The following is a 19,725-nucleotide window of genomic DNA, read 5'->3' on the forward strand; positions in this document are numbered from 1 at the left end:
ACATGTCTCTACCTGGTTAGTATAGTAAACTATAACTACATGTCTCTACCTGGTTAGTATAGTAAACTATAATTACATGTCTCTACCTGGTTAGTATAGTAAACTATAATTACATGTCTCTACAGGGTTAGTATAGTAAACTATAATTACATTTCTACCTGGTAAGTATGGTAAACTATAATTACATGTCTCTACCTGGTTAGTATGGTAAACTATAATTACATGTCTCTACCTGGTTAGTATAGTAAAGTATAATTACATGTCTCTACCTGGTTAGTATAGTAAACTATAATTACATCTGTACCTGGTTAGTATAGTAAACTATAATTACATGTCTCTACAGGGTTAGTATAGTACACTATAATTACATGTCTCTTCCTGGTTAGTATAGTAAACTATAATTACATGTCTCTACCTGGTTAGTATAGTAAACTATAATTACATCTGTACCTGGTTAGTATGGTAAACTATAATTACATGTCTCTACAGGGTTAGTATAGTACACTATAATTACATGTCTACCTGGTTAGTATGGTAAACTATAATTACATGTCTCTACAGGGTTAGTATATTAAACTATAATTACATGTCTCTACAGGGTTAGTATAGTAAACTATAATTACATGTCTCTACAGGGTTAATATAGTAAACTACAATTACATGTCTCTACCTGGTTAGTATAGTAAACAATAATTACATGTCTCTACCTGGTTAGTATAGTAAACTATAATTACATGTCTCTACCTGGTTAGTATAGTAAACTATAATTACATGTCTCTACAGGGTTAGTATAGTAAACTATAATTACATCTCTACCTGGTTAGTATAGTAATCTATAATTACATGTCTCTACCTGGTTAGTATAGTTAACTATAACTACATGTCTCTACAGGGTTAGTATAGTAAACTATAATTACATGTCTTTAACTGGTTAGTATAGTAAACTATATTTACATCTCTACCTGGTTAGTATTGTCGTGTCTTTGGGGTACCATTAAACTGAAGACATGTTTATCAATTAACTCCCTGTAATTATTATCACGCGATTAAACTGATTAATCGTTTAATTGTAATTAACTAGGAGATCGGGGCACCAAGGAAAATATTCAGATTACAAAGCTATAATTTTCCTAATATAACTTTCCTATATTATAACATTATATATTATATTCTGTGATAGTATAGGCCGATTATCTTCTGGTTTAAATGGTGTATTTTACCTCGCGTCCAGTCTCATTCCAAACGTCGTAAATTGTTGTATCTGCACGAACCCAGTCTTTACTAAAATCATCCATACATCAATTGTCTTAAAATCATTTATTTACTAAAGTAATTAATTCACAGAAAGTATACAAACAGTAATTATCATCACAAAGAATTGGTAGAGTAATGTGCCCTAGTGGTCTAAAACAGGCATGGCTGGTGTCTTGTTAACAATGGGTCGTAAACAGTCAGCTGAGGATGCACACCTACAGAGTTCATTAATATTAACAATTGACAATTGAACGCTCACTCATTCGGGAACAATTGCAATCAATATATATTTACGCTCAGTGTGTCGTCGGGATCCTTGTTGGAGCGTCGTTCGGTTGGAGAGTTCTCTCTCTCTCTCTCTCTCTCTCTCTCTCTCGGTACGATGGATCTTTCAAAGCGACATTCATTAATGTCGTTATAGAATGGATGTTTCGTTGGTCTTCGCGTTCAATGATATAATTTACTTAGCTGCAGACTAATAATTAATATCAAAGACTTGTTCTTATTCTGTCGGTATCGATAGTCTAAAAGTTAACCACGTGGTATGGTTCACTTTCAGTAGATGGATTGGATGGTCAAACCTATTGGCCAACTTCTCACAAGGGAGTGGAGGCCTGGTCTGGAGAAATGTAAATCAGGGTATAGTTTTATAGTGACCATAGAACAGGCTTGTCAAATGACTCCTGGTCCTGTATGTGTCCCTGGGGGCGTGCCGATGACTGAGTTAAGCTTGGTACAGAAATATAATTCTATCACATTAACATCAGTACATAGCATCTCAATGTATTACAAATAGATTTATCCTTATTAATACATTCTATCCAACCATGTGGATTCAAGGCTGAGGCTATTATATAAACAGTTTTATGGTAATATGGCTATATTGTCTCTTCTGAGTATCACGAAATTGTACCAAGCGAACCAGTTCGTAGCTGGATTCTTCACCAACCTTCCATACCTTCTCCAGAACACAAATGTAACTCGGTTCCCCAATTCTGTGAGTTGGAAGAATTTCCTGTGTCTCTCTATGGGCCATGTGGCCAGAGACTCTTCTCTGGAATTTTACCACTCCTTCACACAGGGACTGAGTGGGGGAAGATAGGTTGGGGGATGGTGCAAGGGGGGAGGGGGTCAACTGTCCTCCCTGTACTCAAAGAGGCCAACGTCATGACAGTATAGTAAACAATAATTACATGTCTCTACCTGGTTAGTATAGTAAACTATAATTACATGTCTCTACCTGGTTAGTATAGTAAACTATAATTACATGTCTCTACAGGGTTAATATAGTAAACTATAATTACATGTCTCTACAGGGTTAGTATATTAAACTATAATTACATGTCTCTACAGGCTTAGCATGGTAAACTATAATTACATGTCTCTACCTGGTTAGTATAGTAAACTATAATTACATCTCTACCTGGTTAGTATGGTAAACTATAATTACATCTCTACCTGGTTAGTATAGTAAACTATAATTACATGTCTCTACAGGCTTAGTATGGTAAACTATAATTACATGTCTCTACCTGGTTAGTATAGTAAACTATAATTACATGTCTACCTGGTTAGTATAGTAAACTATAATTACATGTCTCTACAGGGTTAGTATAGTAAACTATAATTACATCTCTACCTGATAAGTATGGTAAACTATAATTACATCTCTACAGGGTTAGTATAGTAAACTATAATTACATGTCTCTACCTGGTTAGTATAGTAAACTATAATTACATGTCTCTACCTGGTTAGTACAGTAAACTATAATTACATGTCTCTACAGGGTTAGTATAGTAAACTATAATTACATCTCTACAGGGTTAGTATAGTAAACTATAATAACATGTCTCTACAGGGTTAGTATAGTAAACTATAATTACATGTCTACCTGGTTAGTATAGTAAACTATAATAACATGTCTCTACAGGGTTAGTATAGTAAACTATATTTACATCTCTACCTGGTTAGTATTGTCGTGTCTTTGGGGTACCATTAAACTGAAGACATGTTTATCAATAAACTCCCTGTAATTATTATCACGCGATTAAACTGATTAATCGTTTAATTGTAATTAACTAGGAGATCGGGGCACCAAGGAAAATATTCAGATTACAAAGCTATAATTTTCCTAATATAACTTTCCTATATTATAACATTATATATTATATTCTGTGATAGTATAGGCCGATTATCTTCTGGTTTAAATGGTGTATTTTACCTCGCGTCCAGTCTCATTCCAAACGTCGTAAATTGTTGTATCTGCACGAACCCAGTCTTTACTAAAATCATCCATACATCAATTGTCTTAAAATCATTTATTTACTAAAGTAATTAATTCACAGAAAGCATACAAACAGTAATTATCATCACAAAGAATTGGTAGAGTAATGTGCCCTAGTGGTCTAAAACAGGCATGGCTGGTGTCTTGTTAACAATGGGTCGTAAACAGTCAGCTGAGGATGCACACCTACAGAGTTCATTAATATTAACAATTGACAATTGAACGCTCACTCATTCGGGAACAATTGCAATCAATATATATTTACGCTCAGTGTGTCGTCGGGATCCTTGTTGGAGCGTCGTTCGGTTGGAGAGTTCTCTCTCTCTCTCTCTCTCTCTCTCTCTCGGTTAGAATGGATCTTTCAAAGCGACATTCATTAATGTCGTTATAGAATGGTTGTTTCGTTGGTCTTCGCGTTCGATGATATAATTTACTTAGCTGCAGACTAATAATTAATATCAAAGACTTGTTCTTATTCTGTCGGTATCGATAGTCTAAAAGTTAACCACGTGGTATGGTTCACTTTCAGTAGATGGATTGGATGGTCAAACCTATTGGCCAACTTCTCACAATGGAGTGGAGGCCTGGTCTGGAGAAATGTAAATCAGGGTATAGTTTTATAGTGACCATAGAACAGGCTTGTCAAATGACGCCTGGTCCTGTATGTGTCCCTGGGGGCGTGCCGATGACTGATTTAAGCTTGGTACAGAAATATAATTCTATCACATTAACATCAGTACATAGCATCTCAATGTATTACAAATAGCTTTATCCTTATTAATACATTCTATACAACCATGTGGATTCAAGGCTGAGGCTATTATATAAACAGTTTTATGGTAATATGGCTATATTGTCTCTTCTGAGTATCACAAAATTGTACCAAGCGAACCAGTTCGTAGCTGGATTCTTCACCAATCTTCCATACCTTCTCCAGAACACAAATGTAACTCGGTTCCCCAATTCTGTGAGTTGGAAGAATTTCCTGTGTCTCTCTATGGGCCATGTGGCCAGAGACTCTTCTCTGGAATTTTACCACTCCTTCACACAGGGACTGAGTGGGGGAAGGTAGGTTGGGGGATGGTGCAAGGGGGAGGGGGTCAACTGTCCTCCCTGTACTCAAAGAGGCCAACGTCATGACAGTATAGTAAACAATAATTACATGTCTCTACCTGGTTAGTATAGTAAACTATAATTACATGTCTCTACCTGGTTAGTATAGTAAACTATAATTACATGTCTCTACAGGGTTAATATAGTAAACTATAATTACATGTCTCTACAGGGTTAGTATATTAAACTATAATTACATGTCTCTACAGGCTTAGTATGGTAAACTATTATTACATGTCTCTACCTGGTTAGTATAGTAAACTATAATTACATCTCTACCTGGTTAGTATGGTAAACTATAATTACATCTCTACCTGGTTAGTATGGTAAACTATAATTACATCTCTACCTGGTTAGTATAGTAAACTATAATTACATGTCTCTACAGGCTTAGTATGGTAAACTATAATTACATGTCTCTACCTGGTTAGTATAGTAAACTATAATTACATCTCTACCTGGTTAGTATAGTAAACTATAATTACATGTCTCTACCTGGTTAGTATAGTAAACTATAATTACATGTCTCTACCTGGTTAGTATAGTAAACTATAATTACATGTCTACCTGGTTAGCATAGTAAACTATAATTACATGTCTCTACAGAGTTAGTATAGTAAACTATAATTACATGTCTCTACCTGGTTAGTATAGTAAACTATAATTACATCTCTACCTGGTTAGTATGGTAACCTATAATTACATCTCTACAGGGTTAGTATGGTAAACTATAACTACATGTCTCTACCTGGTTAAGCAGGAAATGCATGCTGTAGTGCAGAATTCCCTGGATGTTTTCACAGCCATCTGCATCCAGCATGGCTGTCAGAGGCAATCTCCCACCAGCTGTGTGTATGTCAGATGGTGTGTGTGTGTGTGTGTCTGTGTGTGATGGTGAGGGAGTGTAACGTTGTGTGTGTGTCTGTGTGTTGCCTCCAGTCAGCCCAGAATCGATATGACAGGGGGCTGCAGAGGTAAAATCGAGGGGGAAGCTCTTTCCTGGGAAAGAGATTAAGAGTGTGTGTCTCTGACGGTGTGTGTATGTGTGCATATATCTGTATGTGCCTGCGTGTGTGTCATTGTGTGTGTGTGTGTGTGTGTGTGTGTGTGTGTGTGTGTGTGTGTGTGTGTGTGTGTGTGTGTGTCTGTGTCATTGTGTGTGTATGTGTCTGCAGCAGATTAAGTTTGTAGCCTGCCCTGAAATATCAAGTGAATGGGTAATTGTGCCAATGTCTGAGCCTGAGGGGAACAGTGTGTGTGTGTGTGTGTGTGTGTGTGTGTGTGTGTGTGTGTGTGTGTGTGTGTGTGTGTGTGTGTGTGTGTGTGTGTGTGTGTGTGTGTGCCTGCAGGGAGCAGTGTGGAGGTGGAGGCAGAGATAGAGGCCTTCACTCTCACATTACAAATTATTTCTCTCCCTTCTCTACCCTGATCTACCTCTCCCCGTATTCCCTCTCTCTCTCTGTATCCCTCTCTCTCTCTGTATCCAGCTCTCTCTCCCTCTCTCTCCCTTCACCTCTCTCTCTCTGTATCCCTCTCTCTCCCTCTCTCTCCCTTCACCCTCTCTCTCCCTGTATCCCTCTCTCTCTCTGTATCCCTCTCTCCCTGTATCCACCTCTCTCTCCCTGTATCCAGCTCTCTCTCTCTGTATCCCTCTCTCTCTCCCTCTCTCTCCCTTCACCTCTCTCTCCCTGTATCCCTCTCTCTCTCCCTGTATCCCTCTCTCTCTCCCTCTCTCTCCCTGTATCCCTCTCTCTCTCCCTGTATCCCTCTCTCTCTCCCTCTCTCTCCCTTCACCTCTCTCTCCCTGTATCCCTCTCTCTCTCCCTGTATCCCTCTCTCTCTCCCTCTCTCTCCCTTCACCTCTCTCTCCCTGTATCCCTCTCTCTCTCCCTGTATCCAGCTCTCTCTCCCTCTCTCTCCCTTCACCTCTCTCTCCCTGTATCCCTCTCTCTCTCCCTGTATCCAGCTCTCTCTCCCTCTCTCTCCCTTCACCTCTCTCTCCCTGTATCCCTCTCTCTCTCCCTGTATCCAGCTCTCTCTCTCTGTATCCCTCTCTCTCCCTTCACCTCTCTCTCCCTGTATCCAGCTCTCTCTCCCTGTATCCCTCTCTCCCTCTCTCAACCTTCACCTCTCTCTCCCTGTATCCCTCTTTCTCTCCATCTCTCTCCCTTCACCTCTCTCTCCCTGTATCCCTCTCTCTCTCCCTGTATCCAGCTCTCTCTCCCTGTATCCTCTCTCTCTCCCTGTATCCAGCTCTCTCTCCCTCTCTCTCCCTTCACCTCTCTCTCCCTGTATCCCTCTCTCTCTCCCTGTATCCCTCTCTCTCTCCCTCTCTCTCCCTTCACCTCTCTCTCCCTGTATCCCTCTCTCTCTCCCTGTATCCCTCTCTCTCTCCCTCTCTCTCCCTTCACCTCTCTCTCCCTGTATCCCTCTCTCTCTCCCTGTATCCAGCTCTCTCTCCCTCTCTCTCCCTTCACCTCTCTCTCCCTGTATCCCTCTCTCTCTCCCTGTATCCAGCTCTCTCTCCCTCTCTCTCCCTTCACCTCTCTCTCCCTGTATCCCTCTCTCTCTCCCTGTATCCAGCTCTCTCTCTCTGTATCCCTCTCTCTCCCTTCACCTCTCTCTCCCTGTATCCAGCTCTCTCTCCCTGTATCCCTCTCTCTCCCTCTCTCAACCTTCACCTCTCTCTCCCTGTATCCCTCTTTCTCTCCATCTCTCTCCCTTCACCTCTCTCTCCCTGTATCCCTCTCTCTCTCCCTGTATCCAGCTCTCTCTCCCTGTATCCCTCTCTCTCTCCCTGTATCCATCTCTCTCTCCCTCTCTCTCCCTTCACCTCTCTCTCCCTGTATCCCTCTCTCTCTCCCTGTATCCCTCTCTCTCTCCTCTCTCTCTCCCTTCACCTCTCTCTCCCTGTATCCCTCTCTCTCTCCCTCTCTCTCCCTGTATCCCTCTCTCTCTCCCTCTCTTCTCCCTGTATCCCTCTCTCTCCCTGTATCCATCTCTCTCTCCCTGTATCCAGCTCTCTCTCCCTGTATCCCTCTCTTCTCTCCCTCTCTCTCCCTTCACCTCTCTCTCCCCCTCCCTCCATCTCTCTACTCACTCGCTCTCCTTCTCTCTCTCTTTCATCTCCCTCTCTGTCTTGGTATATTGTGCTTCCTCTTTCTTTCTCAGTCAGAGCATTTGGATATTAGAACACCCTGCATGGTAACAACCTGTATATATTCTGTACATAGTAACAACCTGTATCTATTCTGTACAGAGTAACAACCTGTATCTATTCTGTACACGGTAACAACCTGTATATATTCTGTACATAGTAACAACCTGTATCTATTCTGTACATGGTAACAACCTGTATCTATTCTGTTCATCTGTACATGCTACATAGTAACAACCTGTATCTATTCTGTACATATTAACAACCTGTTTCTATTCTGTACATAGTAACAACCTGTATCTATTCTGTACATGGTAACAACCTCTATCTATTCTGTACATAGTAACAACCTGTATCTATTCTGTACATGGTAACAACCTGTATCTATTCTGTACATAGTAACAACATGTATCTATTCTGTACATATTAACAACCTGTTTCTATTATGTACATAGTAACAACCTGTATCTATTCTGTACATAATAACAACCTGTATCTATTCTGTACATGGTAACAACCTGTATCTATTCTGTACATGGTAACAACCTGTATCTATTCTGTACATATTAACAACCTGTTTCTATTATGTACATAGTAACAACCTGTATCTATTCTGTACATATTAACAACCTGTTTCTATTCTGTACATAGTAACAACCTGTATCTATTCTGTACATGGTAACAACCTGTATCTATTCTGTACATAGTAACAACCTGTATTTATTCTGTACATATTAACAACCTGTTTCTATTCTGTACATAGTAACAACCTGTATCTATTCTGTACATAGTAGCAACCTGTATCTATTCTGTACATTGTAACAACCTGTATCTATTTTGTACTTAGTAACAACCTGTATCTATTCTGTACATAGTAACAACCTGTATCTATTCTGTACATGGTAACAACCTGTATCTATTCTGTACATAGTAACAACCTGTATCTATTCTGTACATAATAACAACCTGTATCTATTCTGTACATGGTAACAACCTGTATCTATTCTGTACATGGTAACAACCTGTACCTATTCTGTACGTGGTAATAACCTGTACCTATTCTGTACAGAGTAACAATCAGTACCTATTCTGTATGTGGTAATAACCTGTACCTATTCTGTACAGAGTAACAACCTGTATCTATTCTGTACATGGTAACAACCTGTATCTATTCTGTACATAGTAACAACCTGTATATATTCTGTACATGGTAACAACCTGTATCTATTCTGTACATAATAACAACCTGTATCTATTCTGTACATAGTAACAACCTGTATCTATTCTGTACATGGTAACAACCTGTATCTCTTCTGTTCATCTGTACATGCTACATAGTAACAACCTGTATCTATTCTGTACATGGTAACAACCTGTTTCTATTCTGTACATGGTAACAACCTGTAACTATTCTGTACATGGTAACAACCTGTATCTATTCTGTACATAATAACAACCTGTATCTATTCTGTACATGGTAACAACCTGTTTCTATTCTGTACATGGTAACAACCTGTAACTATTCTGTACATGGTAACAAACTGTATCTATTCTGTACATAATAACAACCTGTATCTATTCTGTACATGGTAACAACCTGTATCTATTCTGTACATAGTAACAACCTGTATCTATTCTGTACATATTAACAACCTGTTTCTATTATGTACATAGTAACAACCTGTATCTATTCTGTACATATTAACAACCTGTTTCTATTCTGTACATAGTAACAACCTGTATCTATTCTGTACATGGTAACAACCTGTATCTATTCTGTACATGGTAACAACCTGTATCTATTCTGTACATAGTAACAACCTGTATCTATTCTGTACATATTAACAACCTGTTTCTATTCTGTACATAGTAACAACCTGTATCTATTCTGTACATGGTAACAACCTGTATCTATTCTGTACATAGTAACAACCTGTATCTATTCTGTACATAATAACAACCTGTTTCTATTCTGTACATAGTAACAACCTGTATCTATTCTGTCATAGTAACAACCTGTATCTATTCTGTACATAGTAACAACCTGTATCTATTCTGTACATTGTAACAACCTGTATCTATTTTGTACTTAGTAACAACCTGTATCTATTCTGTACATAGTAACAACCTGTATCTATTCTGTACATGGTAACAACCTGTATCTATTCTGTACATAGTAACAACCTGTATCTATTCTGTACATGGTAACAACCTGTATCTATTCTGTACATAGTAACAACCTGTATCTATTCTGTACATAATAACAACCTGTATCTATTCTGTACATGGTAACAACCTGTATCTATTCTGTACATGGTAACAACCTGTACCTATTCTGTACGTGGTAATAACCTGTACCTATTCTGTACAGAGTAACAATCAGTACCTATTCTGTATGTGGTAATAACCTGTACCTATTCTGTACAGAGTAACAACCTGTATCTATTCTGTACATGGTAACAACCTGTATCTATTCTGTACATAGTAACAACCTGTATATATTCTGTACATGGTAACAACCTGTATCTCTTCTGTTCATCTGTACATGCTACATAGTAACAACCTGTATATATTCTGTACATAATAACAACCTGTATCTATTCTGTACATAGTAACAACCTGTATCTATTCTGTACATGGTAATAACCTGTACCTATTCTGTATGTGGTAATAACCTGTACCTATTCTGTATGTGGTAATAACCTGTACCTATTCTGTATGTGTTAATAACCTGTACCTATTCTGTATGTGGTAATAACCTGTATCTATTCTGTACATGGTAACAACCTGTATATATTCTGTACATAGTAACAACCTGTATCTATTCTGTACATGGTAACAACCTGTATATATTCTGTACATAGTTACAAACTGTATCTATTCTGTACATGGTAACAACCTGTATCTATTCTGTACATGGTAACAACCTGTATATATTCTGTACATAGTAACAACCTGTATCTATTCTGTACATGGTAACAACCTGTATATATTCTGTACATAGTTACAAACTGTATCTATTCTGTACATGGTAACAACCTGTATCTATTCTGTACATGGTAACATCCTGTATCTATTCTGTACATAGTAACAACCTGTATATATTCTGTACATGGTAACAACCTGTATCTATTCTGTACATAATAACAATCTGTAATTATTCTGTACATAGTAACAACCTGTATATATCCTGTACATAGTAACAACCTGTAAGTTTTCTGTACATGCTACATAGTAACAACCTGTATCTCTTCTTTACATGCTACATACTAACAACCTTTATCTATTCTATACATGCTACATAGTAACAACCTGTTTCTATTCTGTACATGCTACATAGTAACAACCTGTTTCTATTCTGTACATACTACAAAGTAACAACCGAGTCTCTTATGTTCATGCTACATAGTAACAACCTGTATCTCTTCTTTACATGCTACATAGCAACAACTTGTATCTCTTCTTTACATGCTACATAGCAACAACTTGTATCTCTTCTTTACATGCTACATAGCAACAACTTGTATCTCTTCTTTACATGCTACATAGTAACAACTTGTATCTCTTCTTTACATGCTACATAGCAACAACTTGTATCTCTTCTGTACATGCTACATAGTAACAACCTGTATCTCTTCTGTACATGCTACATAGTAACAACCTGTGTCTCTTCTATACATTGTCCTTAGCAGACACTTTGATCCAAAGCCAGCTACAGTACAGTGAGTCTGATCTCTGCGGGATTTGAACGCACCACCTAAAGTATTGCCATATTATCCTACAAACCATTAAACCAAGGCTCTTATGGGACTAATCAATGTGTGATGTGTTTGTAGGCTAGCACGGCACTGCTTTAGCTGGTGGGTTCCAATCCCACGAGATCACACTCACTGTACAACTTATTTTGCGATGATCATGGTTCAGCTCCATGGCAGAAAGGGAACATAACAGAAACCATGAAAAATGCACCAGTCACTGTTAGGCTATAGCACTTTATAGTATCTCCTCATCATACAGCATTTATAATGGATGAATCATTCATAGAGATGTTTAGTACGGATCCTTAGAAAATGCACCAGTCACAGGCACAACAAGTTTGTACAGCAGCATCGTGCTTCCATAACAACACATTTCTTAGAATAGGTTATGTATCTGTTGTGACAGTCTCACAAGTCTCTTATATAAAATTCACAAATTCCACGGATGGGACAAAACGGTAAAGGTCCTCATAAATGATGTACTGGTTAGCATCTTAGCATTTGGAGCATAAGAATTCCACGATTCCCAATTCCCTTATTTCCAAATCAAACATATCCCTAACACATGTTTCACTAACAATGTGGATGGAAGCGGAATCGGACTGGAGCCCTATACCCTATATAGTGCACTACTTTTAACCAGGACCCATAGGGCCCATAGAACTGTACTGCACTACTTTTAACCAGGACCCATAGGGCCCATAGAACTGTACTGCACTACTTTTAACCAGGACCCATGGGGCCCATAGAGCTGTAGTGCACTACTTTCAACCAGGACCCATGGGGCCCATAGAGCTCTGGTCAAAGTAGGGCACTATGTAGGGAACAGGGTGCCATTTGGGACTCAGTGTCTCTCTAAGTGTGTGAGTGTGAGAGAAAGAGACAGAGCGAGAGAGACACACACACACAGAGTGTGTGTGTGTGTGTGTGTGTGTGTGTGTGTGTGTGTGTGTGAGTGTGTGAGTGTGTGAGTGAGTGAGTGAGTGAGTGAGTGAGTGAGTGAGTGAGTGAGTGAGTGAGTGAGTGAGTGAGTGAGTGTGTGTGTGTGTGTGTGTGTGAGTGAGTGAGTGAGAGAGTGAGAGAGTATGCATGTGTGTCAGTGTGTGTATCTGTGTTTGTATGCAAGCTGCACGTCATGCTACCCACACAACACTCTGCCCTAGTTTCATTGATCATCTCCCATATGGAATAACTAATCTGTTTAGAATATATCTGATTGATCATCTCCCCTATGGAATAACTCATCTGTTTAGAATATATCTGATTGATCATCTCCCCTATGGAATAACTCATCTGTTTATAAAATATCTATGTTGAAAACATATGAGACATAATGGAATGGACTGGAGAGATATTTTCAATGGGGTCTTGAAGCACTTAGATTGCATGGGAGGATTTTCTCTCTCTCTCTCTCTCTCGCTCTCTCTCTCTCTTTCTCTCGCTCTCTCTCTCTTTCTCTCGCTCTCTCTCTCTTTCTCTCTCTCTCTATCTCACTCTCTCTCTCTCTCTCGCTCTCTCGCTCTCTCTCTCTCTCTCTCCTCTCTCTCTTTCTCTCTCTCTCTCTCTCTCTCACTCTCTCTCTATCTCTCGCTCTCTCTCTCTCTCGCTCTCTCTCTCTCTTTCTCTCTCTCTCACTCTCTCTCGTTCTCTTGCACGCACCAACAGCTTTAAAGATGCCATGCAGCCTCTTAGATGAGGCAAAGCAACAGAGGCAACCTCAGTAGAAAACAATCAGTTCTTGGTCTGAACTACGGTTCTGACTAGAGGGAGTACAGCTACGACTGGAATTGACCTTTTGTACCAGGCTAGGAGACTTAACGTGGCAGGTTAGTAGTGTTAACGTGGCAGGTTAGTAGTGTTAACGTGGCAGGTTAGTAGTGTTAACGTGGCAGGTTAGGAGACTTAATGTGGCAGGTTAGTAGTGTTAACGTGGCAGGTTAGTAGTGTTAACGTGGCAGGTTAGTAGTGTTAACGTGGCAGGTTAGTAGTGTTAACGTGGCAGGTTAGTAGTGTTAACGTGGCAGGTTAGTAGTGTTAACGTGGCAGGTTAGGAGACTTAACGTGGCAGGTTAGGAGACTTAATGTGGCAGGTTAGGAGACTTAACGTGGCAGGTTAGTAGTGTTAACGTGGCAGGTTAGTAGTGTTAACGTGGCAGGTTAGGAGACTTAATGTGGCAGGTTAGTAGTGTTAACGTGGCAGGTTAGGAGACTTAATGTGGCAGGTTAGTAGTGTTAACGTGGCAGGTTAGTAGTGATAACGTGGCAGGTTAGTAGTGTTAACGTGGCAGGTTAGTAGTGATAACGTGGCAGGTTAGTAGTGTTAACGTGGCAGGTTAGTAGTGTTAACGTGGCAGGTTAGTAGTGTTAACGTGGCAGGTTAGTAGTGTTAACGTGGCAGGTTAGTAGTGTTAACGTGGCAGGTTAGTAGTGTTAACGTGGCAGGTTAGGAGACTTAACGTGGCAGGTTAGGAGACTTAATGTGGCAGGTTAGTAGTGTTAACGTGGCAGGTTAGTAGTGTTAACGTGGCAGGTTAGGAGACTTAATGTGGCAGGTTAGTAGTGTTAACGTGGCAGGTTAGGAGACTTAATGTGGCAGGTTAGTAGTGTTAACGTGGCAGGTTAGTAGTGTTAACGTGGCAGGTTAGTAGTGTTAACGTGGCAGGTTAGTAGTGTTAACGTGGCAGGTTAGTAGTGTTAACGTGGCAGGTTAGTAGTGTTAACGTGGCAGGTTAGGAGACTTAACGTGGCAGGTTAGGAGACTTAATGTGGCAGGTTAGGAGACTTAACGTGGCAGGTTAGTAGTGATAACGTGGCAGGTTAGTAGTGTTAACGTGGCAGGTTAGTAGTGTTAACGTGGCAGGTTAGTAGTGTTAACGTGGCAGGTTAGTAGTGTTAACGTGGCAGGTTAGTAGTGTTAACGTGGCAGGTTAGTAGTGTTAACGTGGCAGGTTAGTAGTGTTAACGTGGCAGGTTAGGAGACTTAACGTGGCAGGTTAGGAGACTTAACGTGGCAGGTTAGTAGTGTTAACGTGGCAGGTTAGTAGTGTTAACGTGGCAGGTTAGGAGACTTAATGTGGCAGGTTAGTAGTGTTAACGTGGCAGGTTAGGAGACTTAATGTGGCAGGTTAGTAGTGTTAACGTGGCAGGTTAGTAGTGTTAACGTGGCAGGTTAGTAGTGTTAACGTGGCAGGTTAGTAGTGTTAACGTGGCAGGTTAGTAGTGTTAACGTGGCAGGTTAGGAGACTTAACGTGGCAGGTTAGGAGACTTAATGTGGCAGGTTAGGAGACTTAACGTGGCAGGTTAGTAGTGTTAACGTGGCAGGTTAGTAGTGTTAACGTGGCAGGTTAGGAGACTTAATGTGGCAGGTTAGTAGTGTTAACGTGGCAGGTTAGGAGACTTAATGTGGCAGGTTAGTAGTGTTAACGTGGCAGGTTAGTAGTGTTAACGTGGCAGGTTAGTAGTGTTAACGTGGCAGGTTAGTAGTGTTAACGTGGCAGGTTAGGAGACTTAACGTGGCAGGTTATTAGACTTAATGTGGCAGGTTAGGAGACTTAACGTGGCAGGTTAGTAGTGTTAACGTGGCAGGTTAGTAGTGTTAACGTGGCAGGTTAGGAGACTTAACGTGGCAGGTTAGGAGACTTAATGTGGCAGGTTAGGAGACTTAACGTGGCAGGTTAGTAGTGTTAACGTGGCAGGTTAGTAGTGTTAACGTGGCAGGTTAGGAGACTTAATGTGGCAGGTTAGTAGTGTTAACGTGGCAGGTTAGGAGACTTAATGTGGCAGGTTAGTAGTGTTAACGTGGCAGGTTAGTAGTGATAACGTGGCAGGTTAGTAGTGTTAACGTGGCAGGTTAGTAGTGATAACGTGGCAGGTTAGTAGTGTTAACGTGGCAGGTTAGTAGTGTTAACGTGGCAGGTTAGTAGTGTTAACGTGGCAGGTTAGTAGTGTTAACGTGGCAGGTTAGTAGTGTTAACGTGGCAGGTTAGTAGTGTTAACGTGGCAGGTTAGGAGACTTAACGTGGCAGGTTAGGAGACTTAACGTGGCAGGTTAGTAGTGTTAACGTGGCAGGTTAGTAGTGTTAACGTGGCAGGTTAGGAGACTTAATGTGGCAGGTTAGTAGTGTTAACGTGGCAGGTTAGGAGACTTAATGTGGCAGGTTAGTAGTGTTAACGTGGCAGGTTAGTAGTGTTAACGTGGCAGGTTAGTAGTGTTAACGTGGCAGGTTAGTAGTGTTAACGTGGCAGGTTAGTAGTGTTAACGTGGCAGGTTAGTAGTGTTAACGTGGCAGGTTAGGAGACTTAACGTGGCAGGTTAGGAGACTTAATGTGGCAGGTTAGGAGACTTAACGTGGCAGGTTAGTAGTGATAACGTGGCAGGTTAGTAGTGTTAACGTGGCAGGTTAGTAGTGTTAACGTGGCAGGTTAGTAGTGTTAACGTGGCAGGTTAGTAGTGTTAACGTGGCAGGTTAGTAGTGTTAACGTGGCAGGTTAGGAGACTTAACGTGGCAGGTTAGGAGACTTAACGTGGCAGGTTAGTAGTGTTAACGTGGCAGGTTAGTAGTGTTAACGTGGCAGGTTAGGAGACTTAATGTGGCAGGTTAGTAGTGTTAACGTGGCAGGTTAGGAGACTTAATGTGGCAGGTTAGTAGTGTTAACGTGGCAGGTTAGTAGTGTTAACGTGGCAGGTTAGTAGTGTTAACGTGGCAGGTTAGTAGTGTTAACGTGGCAGGTTAGGAGACTTAACGTGGCAGGTTAGGAGACTTAATGTGGCAGGTTAGGAGACTTAACGTGGCAGGTTAGTAGTGTTAACGTGGCAGGTTAGTAGTGTTAACGTGGCAGGTTAGGAGACTTAATGTGGCAGGTTAGTAGTGTTAACGTGGCAGGTTAGGAGACTTAATGTGGCAGGTTAGTAGTGTTAACGTGGCAGGTTAGTAGTGTTAACGTGGCAGGTTAGTAGTGTTAACGTGGCAGGTTAGTAGTGTTAACGTGGCAGGTTAGGAGACTTAATGTGGCAGGTTAGGAGACTTAACGTGGCAGGTTAGTAGTGTTAACGTGGCAGGTTAGGAGACTTAATGTGGCAGGTTAGTAGTGTTAACGTGGCAGGTTAGGAGACTTAACGTGGCAGGTTAGGAGACTTAACGTGGCAGGTTAGTAGTGTTAACGTGGCAGGTTAGTAGTGTTAACGTGGCAGGTTAGGAGACTTAATGTGGCAGGTTAGTAGTGTTAACGTGGCAGGTTAGGAGACTTAACGTGGCAGGTTAGTAGTGTTAACGTGGCAGGTTAGTAGTGTTAACGTGGCAGGTTAGGAGACTTAATGTGGCAGGTTAGTAGTGTTAACGTGGCAGGTTAGGAGACTTAATGTGGCAGGTTAGGAGACTTAACGTGGCAGGTTAGTAGTGTTAACGTGGCAGGTTAGGAGAATTAACACATCAGGTTAGTAGAATGTAGGCAGCAGGTTAGGAGAATTAACACATCAGGTTAGGAGAATGTAGGCAGCAGGTTAGGAGAATTAACACATCAGGTTAGGAGAATGTAGGCAGCAGGTTAGGAGAATTAACACATCAGGTTAGGAGAATGTAGGCAGCAGGTTAGGAGAATTAACACATCAGGTTAGTAGAATGTAGGCAGCAGGTTAGGAGAATTAACACATCAGGTTAGGAGAATGTAGGCAGCAGGTTAGGAGAATTAACACATCAGGTTAGGAGAATGTAGGAAGCAGGTTAGGAGAATTAACACATCAGGTTATATGGGAATTAGGTTAAGGTTAGGAATAGGGTTAGGGTTAGCTAAAATGCTCTCCGGACCTGCTATGAAAAGTCTATCCCCTCCCTTCCAGATTGAAAGTTACATATTGTGGTTTTAAAACACTACAAAAAAGTTGTTTCCTTGAACCAAAAAGGGTTATTCAGCTGTCCCCGTAGAAGAACCCTTTCAACAACCCTTTTGGTTCCAGTTATAACCGTTTTGGATTCCATGTACTACCCTCTGTGGAAAGGGAACCGAAAAGGGTTCTACTTGGAACCAAAAAGTGTTCTCCTATGAGGACAGCTAAAGAACCCTTTTGGAAGCCTGTTTAAAACTGATCTAAAGTGGTGGAACTGCAGGGAATCTGGCTGTTGTTGCAGGTGCAAAACAGATAGCTGTTAGTGAGTGTGTGTGTGAGAGAGAGAGAATGAGAGAGATGGAGTGTGTGTGTGAGAGAGAATGAGAGTGAGTGTGTGAGTGTGTGTGTGAGAGAGAGAATGAGAGAGAGTGAGTGTGTGAGTGTGTGTGTGTGAGAGAGAGAATGAGAGAGAGTGTGTGTGTGAGTGTGTGTGTGTGAGAGAGAGAGTGAGAGAGAGTGTGTGTGTGAGTGTGTGTGTGTGAGAGAGAGAATGATAGAGAGTGTGTGCGTGTGCATGTGCATGCGTGCTTGCGTGTGGACGTGTGTGTGTGTGTGTGTGTGTGTGTGTGTGTGTGTGTGTGTGTGTGTGTGTGTGTGTGTGTGTGTGTGTGTGTGTGTGTGTGTGTGTGTGTGTGTGTGTGTGTGTGTGTGTGTGGGAGAGGGATGCTTGCCAACCCTGTCATCTTATTAAGAGCTTGTACAGGTTTAGCTGCAGGTATTGGAGAGATGCGAGGAGCTGTGTGCCAGAGACAACAAGTGTGTGTGTGTGGCCTTTTTATAAAAGGATAGATAACAAAGAATAGAAATCAAAACCAAAAGTCTTCAATGTTTTCCCTTTGGATTGATGGCACCCATTTCCGTATATAGTGCACTACTTTAAACCAGGTTCCCTATGGTAGTGCACTATTTTGGACGAGCCCTAAGTCAACGTACTACGTGCTAAGTACTCTCTCTCTCTGAGTGAAGTTGTCAGTTGGCTGAAGAGCAAAGTGGACTTTTTCTCCTGAACTTTTTTCAACCTTTTGTGGTCTGGTATTATACAGGTCTTATTAGTCAAGTGTTGCTAGATAGCAGGCTGACGTTCAGACTGCAGTTACAATCACCTCTTACATATAAACACTGACCTGTTTAAAACAGAGCCCACTCTTAGAAAACTAGAACTGTGTCCCAAATGGATTCCTATAACCTATATAGTACACTACTACAGGGCCCTGGTCAAAGGTAGATAACTCTATCCTACACAGGGCCCTGGTCAAAGGTAGTGCGCTATATAAGGAACAGTGTTCCATTTGGGATGCATGTAATTCAAAACAAGAGCACTGGTTCTCTGGTTCTCTCCCTCCTTCCCTTTCTCTCCCTCTATTCCTCCGTTTCCTCCTCCTCCTCGTTCTCTCTCTCTCTCTCTCCAGCTTCCATTAATTCAACCATCAGAGAGCTTTTTTGGCATTCCATTAAACAGAATTACATGGTTCAGGCTCACCCCGCTAGGATTCTCACCCACTTATGGAAATATTCTCTGTGTGTGTGTGTGTGTGTGTGTGTGTGTGTGTGTGTGTGTGTGTGTGTGTGCGTGTGCTTATTTATTCCAATGTGTTTAGTCTGTGTGTGCGCTTTTGTATCAGTGTGTGTGTGTGTGTGTTATCCCACCCACTCTGTGTGAACTGGTGGGAGGAGGTTTTCGTGTGTGTGTTGTATTTGACTTTGTGTGTGTGTGTGTGTGTGTCCATAGCGGGGGCTGATCCTACACCGCCGGGAGAGAGGAGAAGTGTGTGTGTTGCACAAGGATGTCAAGGGTGGCAGACTGGCAGAGGTCCTTAACCCAAACACTTGGCTTTCTCCACTCTTCAGCGCTGAGAGAAACTGCTCTCTAACTCACAAACTCACAGAGTAACCTGCTCTCTAACTCATCAACTCACAGAGTAACCTGCTCTCTAACTCACCAACTCACAGAGTAACCTGCTCTCTAACTCATCAACTCACTGTGTAACCTGCTCTCTAACTCACCAACTCACAGAGTAACCTGCTCTCTAACTCACCAACTCACAGAGTAACCTGCTCTCTAACTCACCAACTCACAGAGTAACCTGCTCTCTAACTCACCAACTCACAGAGTAACCTGCTCTCTAACTCATCAACTCACTGTGTAACCTGCTCTCTAACTCACCAACTCACAGAGTAACCTGCTCTCTAACTCACCAACTCACAGAGTAACCTGCTCTCTAACTCATCAACTCACAGAGTAACCTGCTCTCTAACTCACCAACTCACAGAGT

Source organism: Salmo salar, chromosome 04 (genome assembly GCF_965601325.2).
Source record: "Salmo salar chromosome 04, fSalSal1, whole genome shotgun sequence".
NCBI classification, from domain to species: Eukaryota; Metazoa; Chordata; class Actinopteri; order Salmoniformes; family Salmonidae; genus Salmo; species Salmo salar.